Genomic DNA, 22,043 nt, shown 5'->3' on the forward strand with positions numbered 1-22,043 from the left:
CTTGGCAGCATCACAAATCAAAGTAACTTCCCTATAATCTTAGCATATTTTTCTGCAACCCTTCTTAAAAATTGGCACTATGATTCCCTTTTTCCAGTCTTTAGGTGTCCTCGTGTCTTCCCATACTGTCCTCGTGACCCAGTAGATCCACTGCACTCCAACAATGCCAGTTGTTCTTCTCACCTAAATAACCTAATGCACGATTTGAACTGATTACCTCCGTATTGATTGTTTCCGTAAAAGTATGCCTTAACGACTATGCAAGGACGGTTGTATAACTGCAGTGCTCATTTCATGTTTTATAAAAGCTTGCTTTAGCAACATAATACGGCAAATTGACCTTCTGGAAATAATGGTGGTGTGGCGATATTCTAGAGTATACAGGGTGACAGTCAACCCCCAAGCCCATTTCTCAGAAAGCATTGAGTTTTGGTCCACGACAAGGGCCGCTGCGTCTACTTCCCGGTAATCCCAGATGGCTGAGGTACGCTGGTAGACAGGTCAGCACTTACCTTCTGTTCTTTGGAGGTTGTGACTCGTGACTCTGTGGATAAGTACTAAACGATGTATCCAAAGGTTCTAGGTTCGACCCACAGTCGCTCTCAGTTTTCACTGATCACTTAATGCGCCTTGCGTCTTTGATTAACGACTTAATCAACGGCAAACTGATAGGATGCACTGTGGTTCGGAGATCAAGTTACACTATACGTCTCTCTACAACTGCCTGGGCAACTTTCTACAAACAGTGCGGTGTTGAAACAAAGCTTTTGTTTGAAAACATCATAATATTGCAAGAATTTTCTGGAGGCAGTGAATGTTGACAGCTCACTGAAACAGTATTTATGAAACAACTGATACTATTAATCAGCGCATGTTGTTGTTGTTACATTAAGTCCAAAATACTGGTTCGTGGAAGCTCTCCACACTGCTAGTTTTTCCTACGCAGGTCTCTTCGTCTCTGTGCAGCTACTGTAATCCACAACCATTACAACGTGCTTACAGTACTCGGGATGCTGACCATTAGGTAAACTGCTAAGATAAGATGTGAGGAGGCATACTGCAGAATCGGCATAGAAAGGAACGTGTCGTAAACACTAACTAGAAGAAGAGACGTAATGAAATGATATCTGTTAAGACACGATGTAGTAGCTTCCATGCTGCTAGAGGGAGCCAGAGAGGCCCAACTCTTAATGGGAATACGGAGATTAAAGTATACGCATCTGATAACGGAGCACGTTAGGTGTGGATGCAGCTGTGGCGTCTAGAGGTTGATGCACCACAGAAAATCTTTGCTGGCCGCATTACACAAGTCAGAAGACTGATGCCCCCTTTTCCTCTACAATTTTTAGATCTTCCTCCTTCGCCCCCTTCCCTTAAACACAGTCAAAAAAAAAAAAAAAAAAAAAAAAAAAAAAAAAAAAAAAAAAAAAAAAAACCTATCTATTCCTTAATACCTCAGGATGTCCCCTACCTCCATATCCCTTCTTTTACTCAAGTTGTGCCATGAATCTCTCTTCTCCTCGGTTCGACTCAATACCTCTTCCGTAATTACTCGATATACCAAGCTAATCTTCAGCATTCTTATGTGACTTCTTACGATTTAATTTAAGACGCAGATATTGTGCCCATCGTGATACTAAAGGAAGATTGACAGTTATACCTGAAACGGCAGCAATAATGTTCTATGGGTACAACTGGATGTCATGAGCATATAGCGGTAGTTATAAGAATATACAGGGTGAGGAAAAATTCGCGCACCCGAACTTCACAACGCGATTCCTCACATACTAGCAATACAAAAATATGTCTCACAAAATTTCGTCCTGCGCATAATCCCGGCAGTAAATGGACGTTGAAGATTGGCAATCTGGCAACACTGTAATCACATGTACGGCAGCTACATGTGTCTGGTGATGGGAGTAGTGCTTTGCAGTTGGTGCAGTGGATAGTGTTTTGGGTTGGTACGCATGAAATCAAGGATCCGATTCTCGGTCGAGGGGTATTTGTTTTTATTTGATAAAGGTAGTCCGCGCGGTACTTGCGCTTAATTACTACAAACGCGGAGCCGAACCACTCAGTAACTCTGGGTTCGGTGTGGGGCGGTGGTGGGGTGAGTGAACTGCTGTAGCCTGTTGTGGGGTTGTGTACCACTGAGGGCTACGGCGGGGACGAAGCTTCTCCGTCGTTTCTAGGTACCCAGTTCAATAAATACATACATACATACGTATATATGGCAATCAGTATCAAAAGCCTTGCCGAAACGGAGCAATTTTAAAGTGTTTTCTTTGCGGCTGTGCATGGCATATTTCGTGTCATCAGCCACTTTAATTAATTTATTACGGTTTATTACTTCCAGAGGGCTACATAACGTCTATCGTGGATATTATAAGTTTCAAGGTAGTCCATTAGCTGCTGACGGACAATGTACCACAAAACTTTAGATCCTGCACGTGATATGCTGATGAGTCTGTACTCTACATCAGGCTTGGGCAACCTTTGGTGACACACGGGCCTGATTCACACATACCTACTTAAGCTCGTGAGTCGCGTCGTCACGTGACACAGTAACAGCATTCCTGACTTTAATGTTTATGGTGTAACACACCGATATGAATGGCACCTCTTTCTCGACACGCTGCACCACCAAATTATACATCAAAACACTTGGTTTTCAGAGTACATTCATTTTCTCTTCATCCATAATTCTTTTGCAGGCCGGATTGAAACCAATCTGGGGCCGCTCTACTTCCACACATATGCTCCACAAGGCACTGTACTGTTCACGGCGGAGGGTACATCGTACCAGTATTGTAAATTTTCTTTCCTTTCCATTTGCATGGTGAGCGAGAGGAGAATGACTATCTGTGTGGCTATATACGTGGCCTACTCCCTGTCATCTTATTCTCGGTGATCTCTACGCAAGATAACGCAGGTCGTTGCACACAGCTCACGCAGTCCTCTTCGTATATGGGTTCTCTAAATGCACCCAACACGTATTCAAGTGAACTACATCGTCTTTCTTCCAAGGACAATCATTTAAATTCTCGGAGCATTTCGATTAAACATTCGTAAGGGCCGTGTTGAACTCTTACGATCCTAGCAGCGCATCTCTGTATTCGTTCGCCGGCCGGTGTGGCCGTGCGGTTCTAGGCGCTTCAGTCTGGAACCGCGTGACCGCTACGGTCGCAGGTTCGAATCCTGCCTCGGGCATGGATGTGTGTGATGTCCTTAGGTTAGTTAGGTTTAAGTAGTTCTAAGTTCTAGGGGACTGATGACCTCAGAAGTTAAGTCGCATAGTGCTCAGAGCCATTTGAACCATTTTTTTCTGTATTCGTTCCACGCCTATTTTCATGTTTACCTGAAAAGGCCTCCACACTGTGGATGGGCAAAAGATATCAAATGAGCAGCAGATTTGAATATGAATGTATCTGTACTGCATATTCATGAAAGTTGGCTACTTCCGTGTGCCATTTCTACCTTTGCAGATGACAGGTACAAGGTGCGGAATGAACACGTTTGATCACAGCACTATATGACAATGGGTGCAAATGACCACTCCCTCCTCCCAACTAGGAGACAGAATGTGGGTGCGCTCTCCTTACCCCCTGAGGGCCTGGATCAAGAAAAGATAGACGCACTGTAAAAGTAACCTAGACTCGACATACGGCCACACACACTACTGTACTGCTGTTTAACGAAAAATGGACTCTACTTGTCCGGAATTTTGCGGTGAGTACAACATTTCATGCGCAGAACACACATCAGAAGTGTTTCATTTCCGAGACTTCTCTCGCTACGAAAAACACCGATATTTCAAATATCGATATCTTTCACAAATATCGATATATAGATATATCGGTTGAAAGGTCTCTGTTGGATTCCTTTCATGTTAATTTCTTAAATCAGTTGTCATTTACGGCATAAATTCCTCTTCTAAATTTACTGTGGTGTTTCTGACTATCTGGGAGGAGAATGAACAGTGAAACATGTTACTTTTACCCATAAACAAGAACGATCTGTCACACTACTACACTTTAAAACACAGTTTATATGTAATTCATGTTACACAGTCTCATACGGAACCTACATCCGCTTTCTTTTATATACTGTATATGATGAGATACTGTCATCCCCCTTCCATTCTGTGTGAGAGGATGAATGAGCAAATGTATTTCTAGTTGCATGCTTGAGGATAGCAGACAAGCCTGTCTGCCAGAGAGCAGTAGGACCAACGTCGGAACAGGTAGCTACGCTTTCTGAAAGCAGAGAGGTTTCTATTCTCAGTATGGTCCTGTCTGTCCCTTGTCATGTTGGTATAGGAAGCTGCCTCTCTGGCCACTTCCGTTTGTATTTGTGAGCCACCCTCAGGAAGGGACCAGTCAGTCTGTCCGCGGCGAGCGTATGAAGTGGTAAGATCTCCGGCTAAGCGCGTGTCTGCTAAGTCCTTAGGACAATGGGTTTCTTAAGTTCAGCCTAACTGAAAATTTAATCACCTTTATTTCAGGTTTAGCTCTAAAATATCTAATGTTATCTTAAATTGCAACGCAGTGTAATTCGAGTGTGAAGTTCAGAATATATCCCGGTAGTTGCTTTGTCACTACTTTGTGAGTAAAGTGGAACCACGTGTTGATCAGTAACTCTAACTAAGTTCATCAATCTTAAATGCAAATGTGCGTGAGATTATAACGTCTCGTCTTGACAGTATTTTTCAATATAGAAACTTTTCTTTATGTTCAACCCACGTGGGGTGTGCTTTGTGAGACCAGTAACACGTGCTTATACAATTGTTTGACCCATCAAGTTAATAGTAAGACGATAGTAACCAGTTCGAGGTCTTTCTTTTGTAAATTGCTTTTCGATCTAATTTATTTTAATTATCAAAATTATTGTAAAGTTACACGCTTTGTGTAAACCAAGTTGACCACTTGTAGCATGTGGTGTAATCATCGAAGTAGCCCTCAGCTATTCTTTTCGGGCAGATTTCACAGAGAGTTAGTATGAATTTAGTATACCAGTGTGTGGTAATTACATGACGGAAGGATTGTGCTACGAACGTAACTTCTTTGGGTGAAAATTGAATCGGTTGGTTGTGGTTAATTTCCTCTTGCATATGTTTCAACGTTCTTCGTGTGTTATTTTATGAATGCAGTGTTGTATGCAGTCTCCCAATCTTGGCTCCATATTTGATGTGTTCCGTAAGATTAGAAACCCACATTTTCACAATCCTAAACAAGGCACCAGTTATGAATCAAGTTTAATATGCTGAAATTTTAAATGTTGAAATAAATGTCCAAATATAAACCGATTTATTACTTTTTATTTAAATTTATACGAGGGCAGTTCAATAAGTAATGCAACACATTTTTTTTCTGAAACAGGGGTTGTTTTATTCAGCATTGAAATACACCAGGTTATTCCCCAATCTTTTAGCTACACAACACTATTTTTCAACGTAATCTCCATTCAATGCTACGGCCTTACGCCACCTTGAAATTAGGGCCTGTATGCCTACACGGTACCATTCCACTGGTCGATGTCGGAGCCAACGTCGTACTGCATCAATAACTTCTTCATCATCCACGTAATGCCTCCCACGGATTGCGTCCTTCATTGGGCCAAACATGGAAATCCGACGGTGCGAGATCGGGGCTGTAGGGTGCATGAGGAAGAACAGTCCACTGAAGTTTTGTGAGCTCCTCTCGGGTGCGAAGACTTGTGTGAGGTCTTGCGTTGTCATGAAGAAGGAGAAGTTCGTTCAGATTTTTGTGCCTACGAACACGCTGAAGTCGTTTCTTCAATTTCTGAAGAGTAGCACAATACACTTCAGAGTTGATCGTTTGACCATGGGGAAGGACATCGAACAGAATAACCCCTTCAGCGTCCCAGAAGACTGTAACCATGACTTTACTGGCTGAGGGTATGGCTTTAAACTTTTTCTTGGTAGGGGAGTGGGTGTGGCGCCACTCCATTGATTGCCGTTTTGTTTCAGGTTCGAAGTGATGAACCCATGTTTCATCGCCTGTAACAATCTTTGACAAGAAATTGTCACCCTCAGCCACATGACGAGCAAGCAATTCCGCACAGATGGTTCTCCTTTGCTCTTTATGGTGTTCGGTTAGACAACGAGGGAGCCAGCGGGAACAAACCTTTGAATATCCCAACTGGTGAACAATTGTGACAGCACTACCAACAGAGATGTCAAGTTGAGCACTGAGTTGTTTGATGGTGATCCGTCGATCATCTCGAACGAGTGTGTTCCCACGCTCCGCCATTGCAGGAGTCACAGCTGTGCACGGCCGGCCCGCACGCGGGAGATCAGACAGTCTTGCTTGACCTTGCGGCGATGATGACACATGCTTTGCCCAACGACTCACCGTGCTTTTGTCCACTGCCAGATCACCGTAGACATTCTGCAAGCGCCTATGAATATCTGAGATGCCCTGGTTTTCCGCCAAAAGAAACTCGATCACTGCCCGTTGTTTGCAACGCACATCCGTTACAGACGCCAATTTATCAGCTCCGTACAGCGCTGCCACCTGTCGGAAGTCAATGAAACTATACGAGACGAAGCGGGAATGTTTGAGTATATTCCACAAGAAATTTCCGGTTTTTTCAACCAAAATTGGCCGAGAAAAAAAATGTGTTGCATTACTTCTTGAACTGCCCTCGTATATATATCACCGGTTGTCGTATGACTATTAAAAGATTATAATTAATGTTAGTCTGGTTGGGAATTTGGTAAGCTAGACTGGATACCTGGTGAAACAGTTGCGCAGTAATGCAAGGTTAACTTCCCCAGACAGCTCACAGCTTTTAACCCGCTTTTACTATCTTGAATATCAGCACCGCTTACACCTCAAATTAAGCAACAACATTACACGGTATTACTACATGTCACGCCCATTCTACTCCAGACGCAGGCACAATGCTCTAGAACTGGTCACAGAAGCGTCTTGTAAGTAATTTCCTTTACAGATACACTGCATTTATCCAGAAACCTTCCAACAAATCTACCTCTTATATTCGCTTTCCCATATAGTGATTTTATTGCTCGTATTATATCATAAAGCTTCTTAGTATTACCCACAAATACTTATACGATGCGACGTGCCCACATTATCAATCAATAATATTGAATCCGCAGATCGTGGTCTTGCGGTAGCGTTCTCGCTTCCCGCGGACGGGGTCCCGGGTTTGATTACCGGCGGGGTCAGGGATTTTTCCTGCCTCGAGATGTCTGGGTGTTGTGTCGTCTTCATCATCATCATTCATCCCCATTACGGTCGGAGGAAGGCAATGGCAAACCTCCTCCACTAGGACCTTGCCTAGTACAGCGGTGCGGGGGTCTCCTGCATCGTCCCCTACGCTCCTCGGAGTATGGGACTACATCATCAACATCAATTTGGAATCAGATATTATCGGATTCTCTGTCTTTATTATAGACGCTATCAAGGCTCTTTCCACTTTAAAAGCGAGCTACGTTCTGTACCCCAAGTGGAAATTTTGTTCAAGTCTTTCTCCAGTTCCATACTGTTGTCCCTCTACGATAATTTTCTGTGTACAACAGCACGGTCAGCGAACTGGCGTGGTGATTTTCTAAAGCTTCCGTTCTCTACTTGTCTGCACTGCTCATTGTTAGCGCACGTTCCACCCGTTCCAACTTCTTCGGAGATGAGCGACCTCAAGTTTTTGACAGCGGCGCTTGGTCACCACTTCGCTGTTCGCCGGCTTCGTGACACTGCCAAGAGCCCAACAAAGAGGCCGCGCCGCCGCTGCCAGACAAGACGAGGAGGCATTAGCTGGCTGCCGCCGCTGCGCACTTATTATTAGCGAGGGGCCGGTGTGACAGGTGCTTTTTTGTCCGTCCGCAGATATGCTAATAGTGACGGGGGTTCTGCGCCAGGCGCGACGGGTTGCGCGAGTCTTTTTGTACCCCGCCTTGGCCCAGCGCGGGCACCTGTGCGGCCGTTTCCCAGTGCAACAGCATCCTGCTGTCAGCCAGTCCCTGTGGTCTTTGTCTCATTCTTAAGATACAACATAGTCAAAGTACAAAAACAAAGTTTCTGTACGTAAACTGAAGAGCCAAAGAAACTGGTACACCTACCTAATGTCGCGAAGGGCCCCCACAAGCACGCAGAAGTGCCGCAATACGACGTGACACGGACTCGACTAACGTCTGAAGTAGTGCTGGAGGGAACTGACACCGCGAATGCTACAGGACTGCCCATAAATCCGTAATAGTACGAGGAGCTGGAGATCTCTCCCGAACAGCACGTTGCAACGCATCCCAGACATTCTCAATAATGTTTGGTGGCCAGCGGAAGTAGTTAAACTCAGAAGAGTGTTCCTGGAGCCACTCCGTAGCAATTAAGGACGTGTGGTGCGTCGCGTTGTCCTGCTGGATTTGCCCAAGTCCGACGTAATTCACAATGGATATGAATTGATGCAGGCGATCAGACAGGATGCTTACGTACATGCCACCTGTCAGAGTCGAATCTAGACGTATCAGGGGTCACATATCACAACAACTGCACACGCCCCACACCATTACAGAGCCTCCACCAGCTTAAACAGTCCCTGCTGACATGCAGGATCCACGGATTCATGAGGTGGTCTCCAAACCCGTACACGTCCATCCGCTCTATACAATTTGAAACGAAACTCGTCCTACCAGGCAACATGTTTCCAGTCATCAACAGCGCAATGTCGATGCTGAGGGGCCCAGGCGAGGCATAAATCTTTGTGTCATGCAGTCATCGAGAGTACACGAGTGGGCCCTCGGCTCCGAAACCCCATATCGATGATGTTTCATTGAATGGTTCGCGCACTGACACTTACTGATGGCCCAGCATTGAAATCTGCAGCAATTATCGGAACGATTGCATCTTTGTCACTTTCAACGATTCTCTTCAGTCATCGTTGGTCCCGTTCTTGCAGGATCATCTTTTTCCGGCTGCAGCGATGTCAGAGATTTGATGTTTTACCGAATTCCTGATATTCACCGTACAGTCGTGAATTGGTCATACGGGAAAATCCCCACTTCATCTCTGCCCCGGAGATGTTGTGTCCCATCGTTCCTGCGCCGGTATAACACCACGTTCAAACTCGTTTACATCTTGATAACTTGCCATTGTAGCAGCAGTAACCGATCTAACAACTGCGCCAGACGCTTGTTGTCTTATATAAGCATTGCCGACCGCATCGCAGTATTCTGCCCATTTGCATATCTCTGTACTTGAATACGCATGCCTATACCAATTTCTTTGGCGCTTCAGTGTATATACGCACGCAGTTTTGAGTTTTGTTTGGCGGACAGTCGACCACGCTGTCCTAGAAATAAATAGAAAATAGTTCCCTTGGTTGTAAGGGAAACGCTGGAACAGGTACACAGAAGCTTTGTGCAACTGCCTTCCTTCTCGAACCAAATGTCCACTCACGTCTCAGCCCACCTGGTATCTCCCCTGTCATCATATGCACACCATAGATATCTGGGACTCAAAAAGGTCTCTGTAAACATGTAATTTCATTTGATAAAGCACTTAAGTCTGGGTTTCAGGCAGGATCCCCCATTTCGTTCAATGCTGAGGCGCTGTTTCAATATAGTTGGATGGCCTGTGCAAAACTGTTCGGATTTACAGGGAATAATAAGTGTGCAGAGGCGTGAATGGAATTTGATTTAAGGAGGGAGGCTTCGCAGGGTAGTACTTGCAGTTGTGTAAAGTCCCCGTGACACGGTGGCATAATGGTTGGCGCATTTGCCTAGTGAGCAGGAGACCCGGGTTCGAATCCTGACCGAGGGTACGTACTTTCATACGTCGCTTCAGTCTGCTTACATACAACATAGGTATTTGAGACTTGAAAGGTCTCTGGACCCATTTAATTTCCGTTGATCTTCAATACGTTTTCGCTATACGTCAAGCGTTGCGTGAGAGTGAATTGTTGTGTTGGGTTGTTTTTGGGGGAGGAGACCAGACAGCGAGGTCATCGGTCTCATCGGAGTAGGGAAGGACGGGGAAGAAAGTCGGCTGTGTCCTTTCAAAGGAACCATCCAGGCATTTGCCTGGAGCGATTTAGGGAAATAATGAAAAACCTAAATCAGGATGGCCGGACGCGGGATTAAACCGTCGTCCTCCAGAATGCGAGTCCAGTGTGCAAATCACTGCGCCACATCACTCGGTGGTTGAGAGTGAGTTGTTGATGATGTGGTAGCACACGTAAATCTGCAATACATTAAATTTTAGTGAATGTCAACCTAATTTAAGTAGGGAATAGTGTATGAAAATGTCCTATGTCAGTTGCAACTGGAAGCGTTTTTTTTTTTTTTTTTTTTTTTTTCCAGTTGTTCACGACGTTAATATTGAGCTATGGAAGCACATTTCGGTTTATCATGATTTACATTACTCGTAGCTACAAAGACTTAATAGCACGCTAGAACTTCCGGACCAGAGACAGGAATAGACTGCACTCTTTATACTCATCACATTACACTGATGGAGTAAAAAAGTGGTTGTTAAGGCAGGCTGTACTGAATGAAGAGTCAGATTTTATTTTTGTCGACCGTAAGCACAGATAACGTCACAAGGTCCAGTTTTCGATCTCAACACTTTTCACAGAAGGAACTGTGCTCATTCCTTCAAAGGCCTTTAAGAAAAGGCAGAGCAACTGATACAGGTTCAGGGCACTCTGCAGCTTTTGTGATGGAAAACTGCCCCAAAAAATGGTTCAAATGGCTCTGAGCACTGTGGGACCTAACATCTGAGGTCATCAGTCCCCTAGAACTTAGAACTACTTAAACCGAACTAGCCTAAGGACATCACACACATCCATGCCCGAGGCAGGATTCGAACCTGCGACTGTAGCAGCAGCGCGGCTCCGGACTGAAGCGCCTGGAACCGCTCGGCCACAGCGGCCGGCGAAAGCTGCACGGCGAGGAATAAGAATCACCAATGAGCTACAGAAAGCGACGAGAACGGTCGCATTAAAGACACGAAATGTCCATCCGCAGGTCGAACAATATCACAAGCTATCCCGAACATAAACATTTCTTTCGCAAATAACTCCGGAGGCAAAATAATCCCCCGTTTGGATCTCCGTGGAGGGGGAGGAAGTAATCAGAAGTATAGTGACTGAAACTCATTTTCTATGCTTGGCAGCGAACAGTGTTAGAAGTTTGAATTTTGTATGAAAATTGGAGAATCTGAAAAGAGAGTTTGGCGTAATGACGTGGTACTTAGTAGGGATAAGGAAAGTGAGATCGAGAGAGGACAGATTTCTAATTAGATCTGTAGAGGCTAATAACAGCAACCCGTGTTGGCACTGTTATGACAGGGACGATGGATAGAGTTAATTACGATTGAAACAGAGCGAGGGAATCTTTTTGACAACAACTGAAACGAAGCGATCACCAGTCACCAAAATGTTCAAATGTGTGTGAAATGTTATGGGACTTAACTGCTAAGGTCATCAGTCCCTTAGCTTACACACTATTTGATCTAAATTATCCTAAGGACAAACACAGACACCCATGCCCGAGGGAGGACTCGAACCTCCGCCGGGACCAGCCGCACAGTCCATGACTGCAGCGCCTGAGACCGCTCGGCTAATCCCGCGCTGCACCAGTCACCGTTCTGCAGATTTAAATGATCATATCAGAAGCTTATGATGCGCAAAGGAACACAATAACACTCGAAGAAATTAAAGAATTAACAAATGATTCTAAGGTCGACGAAAATTTAGCAGTCCTCAGTGATCGCTACGGTAAGGAAGTGAACGGAAGTCCACTGACTGCTTGACTGAACATAATGTTGGGCGAGCGTGGTGTCACAGTATGAAAATTACATTTCTACAAGATCGAATATCTTAATTTCTTGCTGGTAGCATTGCTTCAATGACGCTGAAAACCTATTTTTGCGCGAGCTCCACTTACTACGTAACTTCGATAAACTATTGGCATCTCTGCTATATACATTTTCGTCTCTATTGTAAGGAAAATATGCCAGCGACATCTACTGCAGGATAGTGGTACACTTAACCGTGTGCTTCCGCCATTTTGAATACTTCTGATTAGAAGTATGTTGCTATGTGGTTCACAGAATAATGTACAGGGGGCCTCGACCTGTCAAGTACTGTGATTGGTAAAATCAGACTGAAAAATATTTTGCTCTTTTTCGTATTTTGGAGTCTTTGAAGGAAGTGCTAAATTATGGCGTGATGGTGAACTTGTTAACAGACAAAAAGCAGCAGTGCTTTTTATGTTTTAGTTTTATTGTTAAGATATTTTACATACGTGTCAAATGTCATTGATGCTGTGACTGAATATTACATAGCACAAACAATTTTTATAAAGACTCTGAAAGCAATGGAATTATTTATCTTGTTGGAGAGTGTAACTTTCTCACAAGTTCCAATGGCAGGCTTAAAAGAGTTATAGAGGGAAAAAGTGGACACGAAGTGCAATTAGTGGCTCTGTGTTGAGGGTGCTCACTCGGACAGATAGAATGGAACGGAAAGAAACTTGATGTGTAATTTTGCTTTCGGAAAGACATCCGACGTGAATACAAATGCTCCTTGTGACATCCGTGACAGACGAAGGACAAGCTGCTGGAGGGGACCACAAAAAACTGGAGAGACGAGAACGGGGCCTCGTCCGGGCGCGATCGTTGTGTGGGCAGTTACACGCGGGGAGCCGATTCAGGGGGACCAGTCGCTGCAAGCAGCCTTACATCGTGCCGCGCTCCTCCTCGTCCGCTCATCTCGACTTCCTGGGGTGCCACAACTCTGTGGCACTTCATACTGTACGAAAGAATTTCGTTAAAGAGAGTACCTAGTTCCGTTCTCAGTGTACCTGAAACTTTGTATAACACAGTGTATAATATCTTATTACTCTCACATGCAGATATGAAGTACAGTTGGATAAAATAATTAAGAAAGATTAGGAATTTATTTCTCGTCCATGGGAATGTCATTATTACGATATTACAGTGCCTGTGTTTTTCATAAGTAAGTTGGCACAGCGGCGACTACAGACTTTATGAAAAACATGAAACGTATTCGCTGGTGCGAGTACGGACAATCACCACCTGTATAATGAAATGACGACAATGGAAGTTTGTGACGGATTGGGACTCGAACCGGTTTTCTCGTGCGATCACCTTTCCTCTTTAGCTACCCGTGCACGAATAACGGCCAGACCCAAACTTCCATCTGTTGTCGTCAGACCTTCTTTGGGGAACAGATGTGCTGAGCAGAAGCGTCGTATATGCTTAGAACAGCCGATCAAATCTGTTATTGCTGGACATTGCCTAGGTACAGTTCATTCAGTGGAATATAACAACACAGGAGTACTGGCTTGAATTTCCAGCTATTGGGATAGTGCTACTATGAAAGCATTTGACATTAAATAAACAAGTGATCTTAGAAATAGAGACTCAAGTTCTTGCTTAAAATTTGATTTGAATCCTGTTTTCTTCCTGGTCAAATAACGGATGGTTCAAATGGTTCAAATGGCTCTGAGCACTATGCGACTTAACTTCTGAGGTCATCAGTCGCCTAGAACGTAGAACTAATTAAACCTAACTAACCTAAGGACATCACACACATCCATGCCCGAGGCAGGATTCGAACCTGCGACCGTAGCGGTCACGCGGTTCCAGACTGAAGCGCCTTTAACCGCACGGCCACACCGGCCGGCCTCAAATAACGAAGAGTCAGAGTTAAGGCTACGTATAGACCCACTGGAAATTATTGCTCACTATCGATAAATTCTGAAGTTGGTCATTTTTGGTTGTGTGGTGGCACAAGGTGTTTCAAGGTGTTTACCGGGCGTGTGTTGTTTATCTGTTTGTTTAAATTGGATATTTGTGGTATGGTCTTATGTCATCGGTCCCTAAGCTTTCACACTACTTAATCGAACTTTAACTTACGCTAAGGACAACACACACACCCATGCCCGAGGGAGGACTCGAACCTCCGACGGGGGGAGCCGCGCGAACCGTGCAAGGCACCTAAGACCTCGCGGCTACCGCACGCGGCTGTTTGTTACAGCAGAGGTTATATGGAGGATTACCGAGAGTCACTCTTCAACCGCGCCATTCACAAATACAGTAGGGAAGAGGGGATTAGATAGTGGTACCAGAAGTACCCGCCACCACACACCATCAGGTGGCTTGTGGAGTGCAGATGTAGATGTTGACATGCCGCATAATGGCTCTTGGTCGGCGTAGCCGAGGGTTTACATTTTCTTACACGGGCACTTGTTATTTGAAAATGACACTATGTTTACCTATCGAAATATCGGCGACTGTCGAAGGCGTAGACCGGCTGCATTTCCGTAAACGATGTGAACATTTTATACGCCGGGAGAAACTCAAGTTTCACAGAAATAGGGAAGTAATGGCACTTGTGAAAAGACAGAGAAAGCGTGTTGACGAGCGTGGTTTAACACGTTGGCTCCCGAACCTGAGTCACCCAAGGCTATGTACTAGGCCGAGGTTGTTACAGGAGTGAATAATTGTTAGACACATGGCCTGTGAGGTTAATTTCTTCAATATCATACCTTCTAGGCCAAGTGTCGGGGGATGATGCACAACATTTAACAACAAATAAAGACTCCTTTCAGCGTTTCAGTCGAATGACATTTAGTTTTTGGAAGAATAGAGAAAAACTAATATAAATGCTGAATGTTTATAACTCAGCAAGTAGGTTTACAGATTCACAGAGGATGTAACAACTTATTTAAATTAATTATTAGGTTTATGCTTTACATGCGTATCGCCGAGTGTTCGCCACTTCCTACTGGAATGCTCTTTTTTTTAACAATTTACTTTCCAGCTTGGGTTTGCCGTCTGATTTATCAGCCGTTTTACCGAATGACGCGTGGGCTGTCGACCGTGTTTTGCTTTTTATCCTCCGAAGCAATATGGCGAAGGCCATTTAATTTTTCGGTTTTGGACCTCCATTTCTGTATAGTGTGTTTTTAGCCCGTTTGCCACTTGCCTGTTTTTAGCTGTCACCTACTCTGTCCATAGGGACTTACATATAGTCGTTTAACTCCTCTCGGTGTTCGTGTTCTACACTTTCGACTTGGGCGCGTATGACCGCAGTTGTTTTTGTGCCCTAAAACAAAACAAAACAAAGAAAAACGATGTGGATTGAATATTCCTTCAACATATGGTGCTAAGGCGATGCTCGTATAGTAATTGCCGACGTACAGAGTGCATCCGGCACCCAACAGTGGAACCGTCAACTCCAGTCACTACATTGTTGAACATCTCATTATCAGCGGGGGCAATCTCCTTTCCAGCATACACTTTCGCTTCTCAGGTATAGCCTCCATGAACGCACAGTTTGCCTAGCTTGAGACCATATTTATGACGCTTTCCCGGAATATACTGGCCAAACCGCACCCTTCCTCTGAATGGTTCCATAGTTTCATCAATGCACACTTTCTTACCAGAATGATATACTTCGTGAAATTTCCCATTTACTAGGTCAACTAATGGTAAAATTTCGTACAATTTTCTGTTGTTTGTACCAGAACCGCCCGAAAAATGTAGCATACTCAAAAGTGCCTCAAACATCTTGCGGGGTAAAGCTTTATTTACTTAAATTTTGTATAGTATATTCTTTGACCAATATTTCTGGAGTGTAGGTTTTCGATCCAGACCATTCCAGAGAAGAAAATAAAAAGATTTCTTCGTTATTTGTGTCTACCCGTTGCTGTAGTCTGCTGTGTTCTGTACATTTCTCGTTGACAATATTGTCAATAGCCGCCCGTTGTGGCCGAGCGGTTCTAGGCGCTTCAGTCTGGAACCGCGCAACCGCCACGTAGTTAGGTTTAAGTAGTTCTAAGTTCTAGGGGACTGATGACCTCCGTTGTTAAGTCCCATAGTGCTCAGAGCCATTTGAACCATTTTTTTTATTGTCAATAATTCTTTGCTCGGTATAATGATTCGTCTCGGTGACAAATATTTCCAAAAGTTTGTGTTCAACAAACGATCGATCAAAATCCAGTTTATCGCCTCTTCCACTCATTTTCGTCCTCACATGATCAGCAATTTCCTCGTTACAGGCTGTGGTAAAGTCATTCATATTTCCAGTTACATCACTCCCTGTAACTTCGGAGAAATCTCTTTACGGCACAGTTGCTGATTCGCCAACAGCTGCCCTTTTTCTTTTTCTCGGACAGCGTGCATCAGAACTCTCCAATCAATATTCAGGATCACCGCCGTCAGAAATGTGATCGAATATACCGGCCTTCTATCACAGAATTCGCTTTCCTCGTCCAACCAACCTGAAAGTGACTCCGTGCTGGACACTGTCACAAACTGACGAGAAATCAAGTTCAAATCTTCAAGGGAACACGAGTTCAAACACGAATGACCCGTAGCAAAGTTGCCGCGCGAGTTATCGCGAACTTAGCTAGAGGTCGCAACCGCAAGGAAACAGTTCACTGCAGGGTGAAACTACAGAGAGTCAACTGTCACACTAATCCGTCAACGAAATTCAGAACCAAACGTGCACCGGAGGTCAGGGCAACTACTTATCCATTTGAAATCATTGCAGCTGTTTATTCGATTTGTATACACGGCCTGGAACATTTGTATCAATTTGATGCACATGGCCTGCCAGAGAAGTCGTCCTGTGTGTCAATTTGATATACACGGCAGCTATAGTGTCCAGACTGATAAGTTTGGAGCCCTGTTCACACGAGTATCAAAAGGAAGAGATGCTGCTAAAAGGCGTGCTATAGTAGTACGCTGCACGCACGTGATGGGCTCAAATGTTGCAGCGTCAGCGCAGTCTGCCTGCGCCACTGCTCTTTCTGCAGCAGTGAACAGCGACGCTGAAGTTGCGCGAGTTTATAACGGTAGTGTTTGGGTCTAGTTGGATAGAGAGAATAAAAAGTTTACCGTTAAAGTTCATGACTGACTACAGTATTATAAATGTGTGATACTACCCGTTGGCTGCAATATCACAATGTGGATTTATATACGTCTTCCTGATATCATCCATCCATTGATCCAGCCATCTTCTAACACCGAAAACAATGCTCGAGGTATTTGAGAAAAGTAATGAGACTGACAACACTGCGAGTGATCTGTCAACGCTGCGTTGTTATACTTTTGTTGATCACTGTGTTCATCCCTTACAGATGCTCAGTCCGAGTTTCAGATCTGTACAGCCGTCACGCGATTTTTGAGAGCGCCTTCAGTGAAGTTGTGTTTTTGTTGTGTGTTACGGAAATGTAACAGCAGAATTTAGAGCAACGTTATGTTATAACGTTTTGTGTTAAACTTGGGGAGTCCGCGAGTATGACCTTCGAAAAGTTGAGACATGCATCTGTGGAACATTCTCTATTAATTTTCAGAAGGGCATGAACGTACTGAAGATGAACGTCGCTCAGGGAGACCTTCAACTTCAAAAACCGACGAAAATGTCGAAAGTGTACGTGCTAGTTTTCAGGTCAGACCGACGTTTAACAATAAAACTTCCGCCATACATCAAATTTTGACCGAAGATTTGTACATGCGAAAGATTTTGCCAAAATAATGCCGAAAAACTTCACAGATGAACAGAAAGACAATCGAAGGAACGTGTTCGTTTGATCTTCTTGAGAGGTTTGAGTACGTTTCTGGGACAAAGAGGCAAAGTGATGAATGGCACACTGAGACGTGTCCTCGACCGTAAGATGCTCGAATGAGCAAATCAAAACAATGCTCGTTTACTTTTTTGAGAGTATGGGTATAACCAAAGGCTTTACAACGATGTTCTCGAAGACTCAGAAAAAGGGTGAATCGAGTTAGAGCGGGCACTGCAGACTAGTGGATACTGGATCATGGTAACGTCTCAGATGGCCACGTCCATCACGGAATCTCAAAAGGCATTTCAGTCGTTCCGCACCCTCACAGCCCCCACCCCCACCCCACTTACCTCACCTGATTCTATATCTGCATCTACTTGGATACTCTTCAAATCACATTTAAGTGCCTGGCAGAGGGTTCATCGAACCACCTTCATAATTCTCTATTGTTCCAATCTACACTCCTGGAAATGGAAAAAAGAACACATTGACACCGGTGTGTCAGACCCACCATACTTGTTCCGGACACTGCGGGAGGGCTGTACAAGCAATGATCACACGCACGGCACAGCGGACACACCAGGAACCGCGGTGTTGGCCGTCGAATGGCGCTAGCTGCGCAGCATTTGTGCACCGCCGCCGTCAGTGTCAGCCAGTTTGCCGTGGCATACGGAGCTCCATCGCAGTCTTTAACACTGTTAGCATGCCGCGACAGCATGGACGTGAACCGTATGTGCAGTTGACGGACTTTGAGCGAGGGCGTATAGTGGGCATGCGGGAGGCCGGGTGGACGTACCGCCGAATTGCTCAACACGTGGGGCGTGAGGTCTCCACAGTACATCGATGTTGTCGCCAGTGGTCGGCGGAAGGTGCACGTGCCCGTCGACCTGGGACCGGTCCGCAGCGACGCACGGATGCACGCCAAGACCGTAGGATCCTACACAGTGCCGTAGGGGACCGCAACGCCACTTCCCAGCAAATTAGGGACACTGTTGCTCCTGGGGTATCGGCGAGGACCATTCGCAACCGTCTCCATGAAGCTGGGCTACGGTCCCGCACACCGTTAGGCCGTCTTCCGCTCACGCCCCAACATCGTGCAGCCCGCTTCCAGTGGTGTCGCGACAGGCATGAATGGAGGGACGAATGGAGACGTGTCGTCTTCAGCGATGAGAGTCACTTCTGCCTTGGTGCCAATGATGGTCGTATGCGTGTTTGGCGCCGTGCAGGTGAGCGCCACAATCAGGACTGCATACGACCGAGGCACACAGGGCCAACACCCGGCATCATGGTGTGGGGAGCGATCTCCTACACTGGCCGTACACCACTGGTGATCGTCGAGGGGACACTGAATAGTGCACGGTACATCCAAACCGTCATCGAACCCATCGTTCTACCATTCCTAGACCGGCAAGGGAACTTGCTGTTCCAACAGGACAATGCACGTCCGCATGTATCCCGTGCCACCCAACGTGCTCTAGAAGGTGTACGTCAACTACCCTGGCCAGCAAGATCTCCGGATCTGTTCCCCATTGAGCATATTTGGGACTGGATGAAGCGTCGTCTCACGCGGTCTGCATGTCCAGCACGAACGCTGGTCCAACTGAGGCGCCAGGTGGAAATGGCATGGCAAGCCGTTCCACAGGACTACATCCAGCATCTCTACGATCGTCTCCATGGGAGAATAGCAGCCTGCATTGCTGCGAAAGGTGGATATACACTGTACTAGTGCCGACATTGTGCATGCTCTGTTGCCTGTGTCTATGTGCCTGTGGTTCTGTCAGTGTGATCATGTGATGTATCTGACCCCAGGAATGTGTCAATAAAGTTTCCCATTCCTGGGACAATGAATTCACGGTGTTCTTATTTCAATTTCCAGGAGTGTAGTATAGCTCACGGAAAGAACGAACACCTGTATCTTTCCGTACGAGCTCTTATTTCCCTTATTTTGTCGTAGTGATCGTTTCTCCCTATGTAGGTCCGTGTCAACAAAATACACTCCTGGAAATTGAAATAAGAACACCGTGAATTCATTGTCCCAGGAAGGGGAAACTTTATTGACACATTCCTGGGGTCAGATACATCACATGATCACACTGACAGAACCACAGGCACATAGACACAGGCAACAGAGCATGCACAATGTCGGCACTAGTACAGTGTATATCCACCTTTCGCAGCAATGCAGGCTGCTATTCTCCCATGGAGACGATCGTAGAGATGCTGGATGTAGTCCTGTGGAACGGCTTGCCATGCCATTTCCACCTGGCGCCTCAGTTGGACCAGCATTCGTGCTGGACGTGCAGACCGCGTGAGACGACGCTTCATCCAGTCCCAAACATGCTCAATGGGGGACAGATCCGGAGATCTTGCTGGCCAGGGTAGTTGACTTACACCTTCTAGAGCACGTTGGGTGGCACGGGATACATGCGGACGTGCATTGTCCTGTTGGAACAGCAAGTTCCCTTGCCGGTCTAGGAATGGTAGAACGATGGGTTCGATGACGGTTTGGATGTACCGTGCACTATTCAGTGTCCCCTCGACGATCACCAGTGGTGTACGGCTAGTGTAGGAGATCGCTCCCCACACCATGATGCCGGGTGTTGGCCCTGTGTGCCTCGGTCGTATGCAGTCCTGATTGTGGCGCTCACCTGCACGGCGCCAAACACGCATACGACCATCATTGGCACCAAGGCAGAAGCGACTCTCATCGCTGAAGACGACACGTCTCCATTCGTCCCTCCATTCACGCCTGTCGCGACACCACTGGAGGCGGGCTGCACGATGTTGGGGCGTGAGCGGAAGACGGCCTAACGGTGTGCGGGACCGTAGCCCAGCTTCATGGAGACGGTTGCGAATGGTCCTCGCCAATACCCCAGGAGCAACAGTGTCCCTAATTTGCTGGGAAGTGGCGGTGCGGTCCCCTACGGCACTGCGTAGGATCCTACGATCTTGGCGTGCATCCGTGCGTCGCTGCGGTCCGGTCCCAGGTCGACGGGCACGTGCACCTTCCGCCGACCACTGGCGACAACATCGATGTACTGTGGAGACCTCACGCCCCACGTGTCGAGCAATTCGGCGGTACGTCCACCCGGCCTCCCGCATGCCCACTATACGCCCTCGCTCAAAGTCCGTCAACTGCACATACGGTTCACGTCCACGCTGTCGTGGCATGCTACCAGTGTTAAAGACTGCGATGGAGCTCCGTAAGCCACGGCAAACTGGCTGACACTGACGGCGGCGGTGCACAAATGCTGCGCAGCTAGCGCCATTCGACGGCCAACACCGCGGTTCCTGGTGTGTCCGCTGTGCCGTGCGTGTGATCATTGCTTGTACAGCCCTCTCGCAGTGTCCGGAGCAAGTATGGTGTGTCTGACACACCGGTGTCAATGTGTTCTTTTTTCCATTTCCAGGAGTGTATTTTCGCATGCGGAGGAGAACTAACGTTCACGAGCGGTACATCGCGTGTTTAAAGCAAACCTGATTTTCACCCCCATAGTGGCGCTACTAGCGCCAGTGTTATGCGACTGGCTAGAAATTTGAATAGGCATGATCTTTCAGATGTAGAAAGGGCTTAACAACTTTCCTTTATGCCGTACAACTCCGACTTGGTATTGCGATTTTTTTCCGTCAGTGTATTTAGGAGTAATACTGAGAGGCAATATGAAGTGCGATGTACGTTGAATATCGGTATTAGGGAATGAAAATGGAAGACTTTGATGTCTGGAAGGGTTATGGATAAGACCAGTACCTCTTTACAAGAAATCGCGTACGAGACGTTAGTGCGAGGAGCTCTACACGACTGATGCAGCAGCGCTTGGAGTCATGGAGCGGGCATGATAGCAAACAACGAATAAATTCAGGTATAGAACGCAGCGCTGGTCAGAACTAGATGAAAAGTTCTTGTAGTCCTGAAACCCTGTTGAGATATGCGTCCATCTGTCCTCTCATTTCCATCTGTCTGATACGTAGAGGTAGAAACTATATGCACTGTTCTATGTGATTGCCACGTGTCCTGACACATTCATTGGCAAACGCTCCTCTAACGCCTGCACAGAGCAGAAATCCAACGGATTCGCGTGCGATGAACGGGGAGACCATCCTACTCGACCTCCTCGACCAATCCATCACCCATGAAATCGTTCGCGGAAGTACTGTCGCATGTGGTGGTGCTCCGTCGTGCGTAAACCACAGTCTTCGTTCTGCAAGGGAAACGTTCGCGAACAGTCCTGGTACTTCTTGGAGCAGAAATCGATCATATACAGCACCTGTTAATCTGTTTGGTAAAGTATATGGTGCTATGAATCTTTCACCACAATTCCTGCGCATACACTGGTGCTGAACGCGATCCTGATACCTCACGTCCATAATCTGTCAATGATTTGCATCTGCGCACACGTGCTTATTTTGGTAATCCACTACGCCATCCCTTGTGAATCTCGCCTTATCTGTGTCTCAACAGGTA

At 46.1% G+C, this 22,043-nt stretch overlaps 1 protein-coding gene across 1 annotated transcript in view; it reads left to right on the top strand.

Moving 5' to 3' along the window:
* LOC124606399 (homeobox-leucine zipper protein HOX24-like) overlaps positions 1 to 22,043 on the top strand; it is a 653,808-nt gene that overhangs the window by 256,598 nt on the left and 375,167 nt on the right. The gene's annotated exons all lie outside the window — the stretch shown is intronic.

The sequence above is a fragment of the Schistocerca americana genome, chromosome 1 (genome assembly GCF_021461395.2).
Source record: "Schistocerca americana isolate TAMUIC-IGC-003095 chromosome 1, iqSchAmer2.1, whole genome shotgun sequence".
Lineage (NCBI taxonomy): Eukaryota > Metazoa > Arthropoda > Insecta > Orthoptera > Acrididae > Schistocerca > Schistocerca americana.